This window comes from Canis lupus, chromosome 31 (assembly GCF_003254725.2).
Source record: "Canis lupus dingo isolate Sandy chromosome 31, ASM325472v2, whole genome shotgun sequence".
Taxonomy (NCBI): domain Eukaryota; kingdom Metazoa; phylum Chordata; class Mammalia; order Carnivora; family Canidae; genus Canis; species Canis lupus.
Genome location: NC_064273.1, coordinates 130,696 through 141,713, shown reverse-complemented (window position 1 = coordinate 141,713; position 11,018 = coordinate 130,696). Strand labels below are relative to the sequence as shown.

General features: G+C 51.9%; 1 long non-coding RNA gene across 1 annotated transcript; it reads left to right on the top strand.

Moving 5' to 3' along the window:
- Positions 1–1,290: 1,290 nt before the first annotated feature.
- Positions 1,291–10,730, top strand: LOC125754157 (uncharacterized). Its single transcript, XR_007407672.1, has 3 exons — positions 1,291–1,509; positions 7,313–7,449; positions 10,640–10,730. It is a non-coding gene; the product is annotated as an uncharacterized LOC125754157 (long non-coding RNA).
- Positions 10,731–11,018: the final 288 nt, after the last annotated feature.

Sequence of the window (11,018 nt, the reverse complement as noted above, 5' to 3'; positions counted from 1 at the left end):
AGCCTGGGGCCAGAATCCAGGGCTGGCCAGGGCCATGGGGGGCTGGATCCCATTAGTCTTTGTGTTGGGCCTAGGGGGGCTCAAATCACCCCAACCCCACAGAGCCCAGGGCCAGGCCAGCCCATGACCCTCTGGGTTAGGGGCTGGTGTCCTATGCAGGGTGTGCCGCCCTCCAGGAGGGACAGTGGGTGGAGGCAGGGCACAGTGGGTCTTCTGCACCACTCACCTGCACCCACCATGTCTGGGTCTCCCTGCCTTCCCTCCTTCCTGCAACCCCTGGGTATTCTATGGGAAACCCAGTCTTCTGATGGGAGCAGGGTATCCAGAGAACCCCGGTGAGGCTGAGTATGTCCCACATGGGGCAGCTGCCCTGGGTCCTTGCTGGGGACAGATGGTGTGGGGGTGGATGTTGTGGGGGCAGGGACATGATGGTGGTGGAGTGTGGGGGATAGTTTAGGCGGGATGGTGGGGGGAATAGTGTGGGTGGGGATTGTGTGGGGCTGTGTCGGTGTGAGGGGGATGATATAGGTGGGATGCCATTGGGGATGATGATGAAGGGGGATGGTGGGGTGGGGAATGAGGGGGAAGACATGGGGGGCCTGCCGACACAGGGCATCCACTTTCTCTCAGATGCACACGGATACGTCTACAGATAAAGACGACCCAGTCTGGGGTTTGCTGTGACACCTGCCCCTGGGGCCCCGTGTGGTCAGTGCAGGGCGCTGGCTGGACCGGGGGCATTATCTGGGGGTCATCATACTATGTATGTTTACAAATTGCAAATTGTCTCAAATTAAATGCATAGAATTTAGATATATATAAAACACCGAGTGTGGGTGTCTCCCTGACCTGTCCGACCCTCATGGGAACGATGTGTGTCCTGCTCCAGCCACGGCCATGCCGCCTGGCCCGCAGGTCCGGTTACTGCCCTCCATGGGCCCACCGCAGCCCCCTGCTTTTCAAGGGGCCGTCCCTCGCCCCTGTGTGGTTCAGCTCCCATGGAAACCCCTAGAGGCACCGACCTAGTGACCTCCTCAACCCCGAAGCCCCGGGGGTTGGGGCACGGGGGTCATCCCCGGCACTCAACTATACAGTGATGTGTTGCTGGCTGCTGTTGCTTCCCCCAGCCTCTTAAGCTCCGTGTTCCCTACCCAGAAGCCCCTGGGCCTCTCCCGGGGCCCTGAAGCCCACTGACTCAACAGCCTGTCCCCACCCTCTAGCAGTCCCAAAACTTGATTTGGCTGCCAAACATCTTGTTGATGTCCAGGTCTATCTGCGTGATGTCCCTGGAGGGGACGAGGCCTCCTCCTTCATTTCCTGCAGGAAAACCGGGGAGGAGGAGCCGGCATCAGGGACACAGACACTGGCCTGTCACCAGCTGCCATCCTGGGCAGGGAGCCCTGGGGCCACCATAGGAGTGTGTCCTGCCGAAACCTCCTTTCTTCTCCTGGGAGGCCAGGGATGGCCAGAGTGCCGACCGTGGCTGTGGGACCTCTGTGAGGGGCTGTGGTGAGCCGCTGTGGGTGGGAGGTGACTGAGGGTCAGCCTGGGTGGGAGGGGACAGGGGATCAGCCCAGGTGGGGAGGGGACTTGGGGGTGTTGTGCCCAAGATTGCAAATCGGAGAAACAACTAAGGAGCCAACAGCGATGCAAACAAACGAGGGTTGATTTACAAACTCGAGCTTGGGTCCAAGTATACCACACACAGTGGAGCAGGGACTTGGACCCCGAGGTGGGTTTTAGCTTAGTTTTAAGGGCTGGTCTCAGGGTCCTCCAGAAGGGCTGGAGCAATTCCTCAAGTTCTGTTTACCTTTTGATATGAGGCCTTCAAGGGCATTGAGCTGTGTTCTCATTCTAATATGGGGCTTTCTGGGACCTTAAGCTGTAATTTTTTTTTCTTTTTTTCCTGTAACTGAAGTAATATAAATTTTAGCTCTTATTCACAGGGTCCTGGGATGGCAGTACTTGTGCTAACTGTGAACTTAAAGTGGAACGGCCTCAATTTTCTCAGCCTCCACACAGACAAGTGACTGAAGTTTAAAACTCCAAATTTTAGGGGCGGCCCTGATGGAGCCCTGTGCTCTTCCTGCCCGGCAGGGTGTCCTCCCACTCCTGGCCTTTGCTGGTCTGTCCAGGGAACTGGGCCCCGTGACTGCACAGGGGTTTGCAGCTTATGGCCACACAGGGCAGACAGCTGGCCCGAGTCCCGCTGCTCTCAGCCGGGTTCCTGCTCCTTGCCTGGGAACAGTTGGCGCCACCATCCTTGGGACCCCTGGGATCCTGAGCCCTCCCTGTCGCTCCAGGGACTGCCCCCCACTTCTCCACCTGATCACCTTAAGGCTTGTGTGTCCCCCACTCTAGGAGACTTCTGAAAGTTCAATTTTTGTGCACTGCTGCTTATAATATTGTGAGTAGATTCGTCAGTTGGCTCTCTGCCCTTGTGGGATCCGGGGCTATGTCTCTCCAAGATCAACTGATTGATTTTTTTTTTAAGATTTTATTTTTCTGTAATCTCTACAGCCAACATGGGGCTTGAACTTGCTACCCCAAGAACAAGAGTCCCATGTTCTTACGAACCACACTGAGCCGGTCAGGCTCTCTTTGATTCATTGATACATGTTAATTGAAGCAGCGGTCTTGCATGTGTCAGGGCAGAGACTGAGCCCACGCTTTGAGGTGTGGTGGAGTCATTTGGACCTGATCAATGTGAAAGAAACCATAGCTTCCCTGGGAGCCCAGGGAGCAGGGCCCACACACGTGAAAAGTTGATAATTCCCTTTACTGTAGTAGTTATTTTACTGACTATTTATTTAAAGTGCTATTCAATGGTAAGTGTCATTCTAGGATTGGGATACAGTGAGAACGTTCTAGGATTCGGAGGTAACTAAAGCTTCCTGTCCAGGACTTAATGTTCCAGTTCGATGCAGAGATAGGCAAGGAAGCAAAGAGTTATGAAACATGACACTGGGGTGCCTGGCTGGCCTGGTTGGGGGATCTTGATCTCAGGGTTGTGAATTTGAACTCCATGTTGGGTATAGAGAGGACATGAAACGAAATTATTTAACAAATAATAAATGGATGAACAAATAAAGCATGACATCAAAGGTAAGTGTTTGCTTATGTCTCACCTGCGAACTATTCTGGATCGCCCCGCTTGTACTATTTGGCCCAGATGAGGTCCTCCACAAGGGATAGTCCTGCCCCAGTGGAAGTGGGCGTCTTTCATTGTAAGACCTGTGGTTCCCTCGTTCTGCAGGGAGAGAAGAGCCGTGAAGCCACGACTTCGGGGGATCAGCATACACCTAGGCAATGACCACTGGCCCCTATAAAGCTGCTATGCCTCTTAGTCTTGGGATCCATGTCCCTGCTCCGCTGTGTCGGGCGCAATTACACCCAAGCTCCAGCTTGTAAAGAAACCCTTGGGAGTTTCCATCGGTGTGGGCTCCTTGGTGGTTTCCCTGATTTACAATCTTGGGCACAACACCAGGGCCTGGTGTCCTGACATCCCTTCCAGGGCCACGCTGACCGCCCCACAGGCCCTCTGTGCCCCAGGCACACAGGCACGGGGATGCGGGGAGGGGAGGAAATGCCCCGGAACTCGGCCATCTGCGGCCCTCTGGACAGAGGGAGCACAGACCTCCCAGGTCGCTGTGCACAGACCCTGGTGACCTGAGGCTCCCTGGCTGTCACTCTGTCCCAGCCCCTCCTGGCCCGGTGGGCAGAACCTGAGTCCCAGTAAAGTCTGTGGGTCCTGACCCTGGCATCTGGCCACCCCTGGAAGGCACGTGGGGATGTCAACTGTGTGTACCTGGCGGCGCCCCTGCAGGGGCTGTTTGGGGCCTGGATGGTGCCCCCTCCTCCTCTCTGGGTATCTCTCCACGCCCCATGCAGAGTTCTGGGAGACACAGAAATGGCCTTGCTGTGCATTTTCGCACCACAACACTTTATTGACTTTCTACAGCAAACGGGCTCAGAGCCTAATGCGTGCCTTCCCCTGGGGAGGGAGACCTTTCTGTCCTTTAAGGGAGGGCAAGAATCACACAGTGTGGGCGGGCGGGTGCTAGAGCCCACATCGTTCGAGCATGTGTGGACTCCGGGTGGGGGCGTGTGTCCTGAGATTTCAGCTTGAGTACAGCAGAGATGACCTGGACCTGCAGCTCATGGGCTCCTGCCCTGGGACCTGCAGGGCAGTTGGACCCCGGCCTTGGGCCCTCTGGGGCCCCAATACCCAATACCTGGAGCCTGCCTCCTGGTGTGAGGTCGGGTGGGGCCAACCGGCCTATCCATCTTCTCCCCACCCTGGGTTGTCCCGGGATCCCCCAGCCTGCCCTAGGTCAGTGACCTGGATCTGTGGGGCACACACAGGGCCCAAGAGGCCAAGTCCAGCTGTGAGAGGGCTCACTCAGCCTGGGGCCAGAATCCAGGGCTAGACAGGACCATGGGGGCCTGGATCCCATTAGTCTTTGTGTTGGGCCTGGGTGGGGCTCAAATCACCTCAGCTCCCACAGAGCGCGGGGCCAGGTCAGCCCAAGTCCCTTTGGGTTAGGGACTGGTGTCCTGTGCATGGTGTGCCCCCCTCCAGGAAGGACAGTGGGTGGAGGCAGGGCCCAATGTGTCCTCTGCACCACTCACCTGCACCCAACATTTCGGGGATCCTTGCCTTCCCTCCTCCCTGCAACCCCTGGGTTCTCTATGGGACAATCAGGCTTCTGATGGGAGCAGGGTATCCAGAGAACCCCGGGGAGGCTGAGCATGTCCCACAGGGGGCAGCTGCACTGGGTCCTTGCTGGGGGCCGGTGGTGTGGGGTGGATGGTGTGGGGCAGGGATATGATTGTGGTGTTATATTAGTCCAGTACAAATATTAGCTAATGAATCAATATTAAAATAGTCGCATTAACCAAAGACCATACTTTATTCAGATTTCCTTAGATTTTGCTAAGTTACCATCCCTCATATCACATTCCATTTGTACTCATGTTTTCTTAGGCTCCTCTGGATTGTGACAGTCTTTCAGCCTTTCCTTGTTGTCGTTGAACTGGAACACTTTGAGAAGTAGAGTATTTTGTAAAATTTCCCTCAGTTGGGACATGTCTGTTGTTTATCTCATCATTGAACTGTTTTTGTGGATTATATACAGAGATACAATGCCATTTTTATTATATCATATAAAGGATAGATATTATCAACATGATTTATCAGTCTTGGTATTGATCTGATCATCTTACTGAGGTAGTGTTTGTCAGCTTTCTCCGTAGAAGAGTGATTCTTTTATTATTATTATTATTATTATTATTATTATCATTTTTAAATTAAGATTTTCATATTATATTTTGAAGAAGGAAGTTACTATGTGTATTCAACACATAAGAGTGGGAGGCTATGCTAATCAACTTGAGGGTGGAATGTCTGGACAACTTCTTTGAAATTCTACTACATGGGAGATTTCTCTTCCTTCTGTTTGTTTCTTTTTCAGGATGTTATTTATTTATTTGAGAGTGAGAGGAGAGAAAAGCCATGAGCGAGAGGGGCAGATGGAGAAGGACAAGCAGGTTCCCTGCTGAACAGGGAACCTGCCTTGGGACCTGGATCATGATCTGACCCTAAGGCAGAAGCTTAAATGACTGAGCCACCCAGATGCCGCTTTTTCTTTCTTTCTTTCTTTCTTTCTTTCTTTCTTTCTTTCTTTCTTTCTTTCTTTCTTTCTTTCTAATAATTTACTTTTTATTGGTGTTCAATTTGCCCACATACAGAATAACACCCAGTGCTCATCCCATCAAGTGCCCCCCTCAGTACACGTCACCCATTCACCCCCACCTCCATCCTCCTCCCCTTCCATCACCCCTAGTTCATTTCTCAGAGTTAGGAGTCTTTATGTTCTGTCTCCATTTCTGATATTTCCCACACATTTCTTCTCCCTTCCCTTATATTCCCTTTCACTATTATTTATATTCCCCAAGTGAATGAGAACATACAATGTTTGTCCTTCTCCGATTGACTTACTTCACTCAGCATGATACCTTCCTGTTCCATCCACGTTGAATCAAATGGTGGGTATTTGTCATTTCTAATGTCTGAGCAAGGCCCACCTTTTCTCTCTCTTCATCATCTGAGTCTCCTATGATATGAATGTTATTGTTTTAATAAGTGGCTGAGTTCCCTATGTCTGCCTCTGTGGTCCATAACCTTTCTTGTTTTGAAGGCTTCCACTTGGGACTGCATCTCAGTTATAGCATTTTTAACACTGGCCTGACTAGATTTTAGTTCTTTTATTTCTACAGTAGGGATTCTCTAGTTTTCTTCTGTGCTCTTTTTCCAGCCCAGCTGCTACCTTTATAATAATTGGTTTAAACTGTAATTATTATTATTTTTATTTTATTTATGATAGGCACACAGTGAGAGAGAGAGAGGCAGAGACACAGGCAGAGGGAGAAGCAGGCTCCATGCACTGGGAGCCTGACATGGGACTTGATCCCAGGTCTCCAGGATCGCGCCCTGGGCCAAAGGCAGGCGCTAAACCGCTGCGCCACCCAGGGATCCCTTAAACTGTAATTAGACATCATATATCTGTATTGATGAACTTCCTGGCTATGAGTACTACCTCATGTTATTTTATGGAGGTGAATTTCTCCATCTCATTATTTTTTCCATAAAAGAAAGAAGGAAGAAAAAGGAAAAACAAGAAAAACAATAACAACTACCCTCCCCCCCCCAAAAAAAAAACACCAGATTATTTTGGCCTGCTTGTTAAAGATTCTAAATTCCAAAATAAGAAACACAATTAAAGTACCATGATAGTAAAAATAATAAATATAAAAGGTACATACATAAAAATTAAAATAAGGCAATTAATAAAAAAGAATCAAAGAAAATAAACGAAAATAAAGCACAAAGTACAAAGGAAGCTAGACCCTACTTTCCAGGCAGAGCTGAAGCTCTGCATCCTCTGTGGTCCGACAACTTGGTGGCAGTGAGTGGTCTGTGCAGGGTCTGGGATGGGCTCTGGCGCTGATTATCAGGTGCACATCTGCCTGGGAGATGCAACTGCGGGGTCAGAGGCTGGGTGGGCGTCAGTGCCTCTGGCCTCCAGTGGGTGGCGCTGTGCTGCTCCCTGAGACTCTGCTGATGGGCGGGATGTGGGTGGGGATGCTGAGTCCTCTGGCTCTGGGGCTGAGCATCCCCCCCCCCCCCCCCCCGTCTGCAGGGGCCTACACAGAAAAACAGCCAACACCCCGGGTCTCTGCTGCTTCTCTCAGAACCCTGCTTTTACTCTGCCTGCGTCTGAGCTTCTTTTGGTTTTGATTTTTTTCTCAGACTGTTTTGCCCAAGATTGCGAATCCGAGAAACCACTGAGAAGCCGACACCAATGCAAACACACGAGGGTTTATTTACAAGCTCGAGCTTGTGTCCAAGGACACCCGACATAGCGGAGCAGGGACTTGGACCCCGAGGTGGGTTTTAGCTTAGTTTTAAGTGCTGGTCTCGAGACCTCCAGGAGGGCTGGAGCAATTCCTCAAGTTCTGTTTACATTTTGATATGGGGCCTTCTAGGGCATTGAGCTCTGTTCTCATTCTAATAGGGGCTTCCTGCCCTTTGCCTGGACTCAGTTTTTATTCTATTGTGGGGCTTTCTAGGACATTAAGCTGTAAACAGAAAAGGTTTCACAACTGGAAGGGGAACTCACACTGTCCCTATATGCTGAAGACGTGGTACTAGAAACAGGAAACTCGAGAGCCTCCATCAAGCCTGTTAGAATTAAGGAGTGAGTTCAGTAAAGTCAGGGGATACAAACTGACCCTACAGAGCAGAATAGCCTTGCTATGTCCCAACAATGAGCACTCAGGAAGGAAATGAAGGACGTGAATCCCTTCTCAGGAGCATCACAGAGAATAAATAATGAGACAGAAACAAGGAGCACAAGACTTGTGCACGGAGCCATACCAGGCTCTGGGAGGTCTTCCTGGGCTCAGGGGTGGGAGCCTCATCTTGTGATAATGTCCGCAGTTCCTGAAGCCACCCTCAGTTTCAATGTCATTCCAATCAAAATCATGGTCGCAGATCTTAGAAATAGGAAAAAAAAAACCCATAACATCCATCTGCCCCCCAAAATGACCCCGGACAGCAAATCAGTATTGGAGGAGCAGGCCAGAGAGGGACATGGCACTTTCCTATTTCAAATGATGTCACAGAGACACAGGATATAGCAGTGTTGTTCTTGCGCCCCCGGCTGGCTGTCAGTTGAGCATTTGACACCTGACCTCACCTCCCGTCCTGATCTCTGGGTCGTGAGTTCTAGCCGTGGGCTGGGCCATGGATGAGGCGTGGAGCCTACTTAAACAAACCAGACTCAAGGCGGGTGGTCCCGGCGTAAGCTGAAGGAGCAGAACAGAGAGTCCAGAAGGAATTGTGCTCTGATGCAACTGATTTTTTTAACTTAATTTAATTTAAACCCAATTAATTAATGGATAGTGTATTATACTTTCAGAGGAAGAATTCAGGGATTCGCCAGTTGGAGATAAAAGCAGTGCACATGACATCACGTGTCCTCCTTCATGCCGGTCCCCTGTGATCCCCTCACCTGTCCCCTATCCCCCAGTGACCCTCAGTTTGTTTCCTATAATTAAGAGTCTGTATTTCCTGCATCTCTTTTCATCTTATTTGTTTTTCCTTTCCTTCACAGATGTTCATATGCTTTGCTTCTTTAATTCCACCTATGAATGACACCACACAGTCATTCTCTTTCCCGACTGACTTATTTCACTTAACATGATTTCTCTAGTTCTATCCACATCATTGCAAATGGCAAGATTTCCTTCTCTTTGATAGCTGAGTACCATTCCTCTCTCTATGACCATCATCTATCTCCCATCCTCTTTATCCATCATCTGCCTGAGGGCACCAAGATACCTCACACAGTGTGGCTACTGTGGACCTGGCTGTTGTGGACATTGGGGTGCAGGTGCCCCGAGTCTCACTGCATATGTGTCTTCGGAGTCAGCTCCAGGCCCTGCACCTGCTGGTCGCAGGGCGTCTGTATTTGTAACTTCCTGAGGAGCCTCCACACTGTTTCCAGGGCAGCTGCACCAGCCCGCAGTCCCGCCCACAGTGAAAGGGAGTTGAGTGAATTTTGCAGGACTTGCTAAAGTCACATTTCATTTTGCAGTCTGTGGGCTCCAATTCCTTGTCCTTAAGTATTTCTGGGGAAGCTGGGTGTTGGGCTCCTTTTCAGTGAGATGTTTCTAATGCTAACAGGCCACAGCTGGAGCCTGGAAGGAGGCAGGTGCGGCCCCCTGCACCAGCAAGCTGCCTCCTGCAAAGCCTCCTGCAGCACCTAGTGTCGCAAAGGGGGCGCCCAAGCCCAGGCCTCACCCAGGGTGCCCGCATGTGCAGTAGGCCTCGTCTGCCTGCACTAACAGGAGCCAGCCTGTGCTGGGGAAGCCTGATGAAGACATGGGGACGCGTCCACCCTGATGAGCCACAGCCTCCTCAGGACACGCAGGGAGTCTAAAGGGGGATATTGGGCCGCGTTCACGCTGACAGGAGCCCCGGTCCTCTCAGGACCCTCGGTGAGGCTTCAGGAAGATGTGGGCCCACATACACCCTGATAGGAAACCCTGGGCTGCCTCAGGACCCGCGGGGAGGCTTCAGGATATTGTGGGCCTGCATCCACGCTGACAGGAGCCCCTGGGCTGCCTCAGGACCCGCGGGGAGGCTTCAGGAAGTAGTGGCACCGTGTCCACACTGACAGGAGCCCTTGGCTGCCTCAGGACCCACAGGGAGGCTTCAGGAAATTGTGGGCCCGCATCCAGGCTGACAGGAGTCCCTGGGCCGCCTCAGAACCCACGGGGAGGCTTCAGGAAATTGTGGGCCCGCATCCACGCTGACAGGAGCCCCTGGGCCACCTCAGGACCTGCGGGGAGGCTTCAGGAAGATGTGGCACCGCGTCCACTCTGGCAGAAACTCCCAGGCCCCTCAGGATATAAGTTGAGGCTTCTGTAAGCTGGGGGCCGCATTCAGAGTGACAGGAGCCACGGCCTCCTCAGTACCGTCGGTGACATTTCGGTAGTCCGTGTGGTCACGTCCACACAACAGGACGCTGACTTCCTCAGGACCCCTGGTCTAGTCTTCAGGAAATATGGGTATGCGTCCATGCGGACAGAAGACCCCAGCCTCGTCAGGGCCTCTGGTGAGGCTTAAGAAAGATGTGGGTGCCGCATGCACACTGACAGGAATCTCCGGCCTCCTCAGGACACACTGTGAAGTTTTGGGAAGATTTGGAGCCCTGTCAATGCTGACAGGAGCCCCCAGCCTCCTCAGGTCTTATGGTGAGGCTTGAGGAAAATGTGGGGCCACGTCAACACTGACAGGACCCCCGTCCTCCTCAGGACCTGCACTTTGGGTTCAGGAAATATGGGGCTGGGTCTATGCTGACAGGAGCCCACAGCTTCATCAGGACCCACAGTGAGTTTTCTGGGGGATGTGAGGCCATGTCCAGGCTGACAGGAGCCCCCAGCCTCCTGAGGACTTGCTGTGAGGCTTCCAGAGGATGTGAGGCATAGTCCACAGTGACAGGAGACCTGGCGTCCTCAGGACCCACTGACTATGACACAGGAACACATGGGGCCATGTCCGCACTCACAGGAGCCCGGTTTCCTCAGGACCCCCTGGAGGACTCTGGAGGCGCCGTTGGGGGCCACATCCATATCAGAAGGGACTCCTCTGAACCACAGGGTGAATGGGTAGAATGGATGGTAGGGTCAGGGGAGGGGAGGCAGTTGGTGGTTAGCCTTAGGTTAGATGTTAAGTGTTAGTGATTATGCTTATGGTTATGGATTAGAGGTTAGAGTGAGGGATAAGGGTAAGGGTCAGTGGCTAGGAGTTAGGATGTGGGTTAGGGGTAGGGATAGGATTTAGAGTTAGGTTAAGGTTTAGGCTTTAGGGATTAGGGCACGAGTTTTGGAATTGGGGTTATGGTTATGGTTAGAGTTAGTGTTGGGCTTAGGTTTGCAGTTAGGGTTAG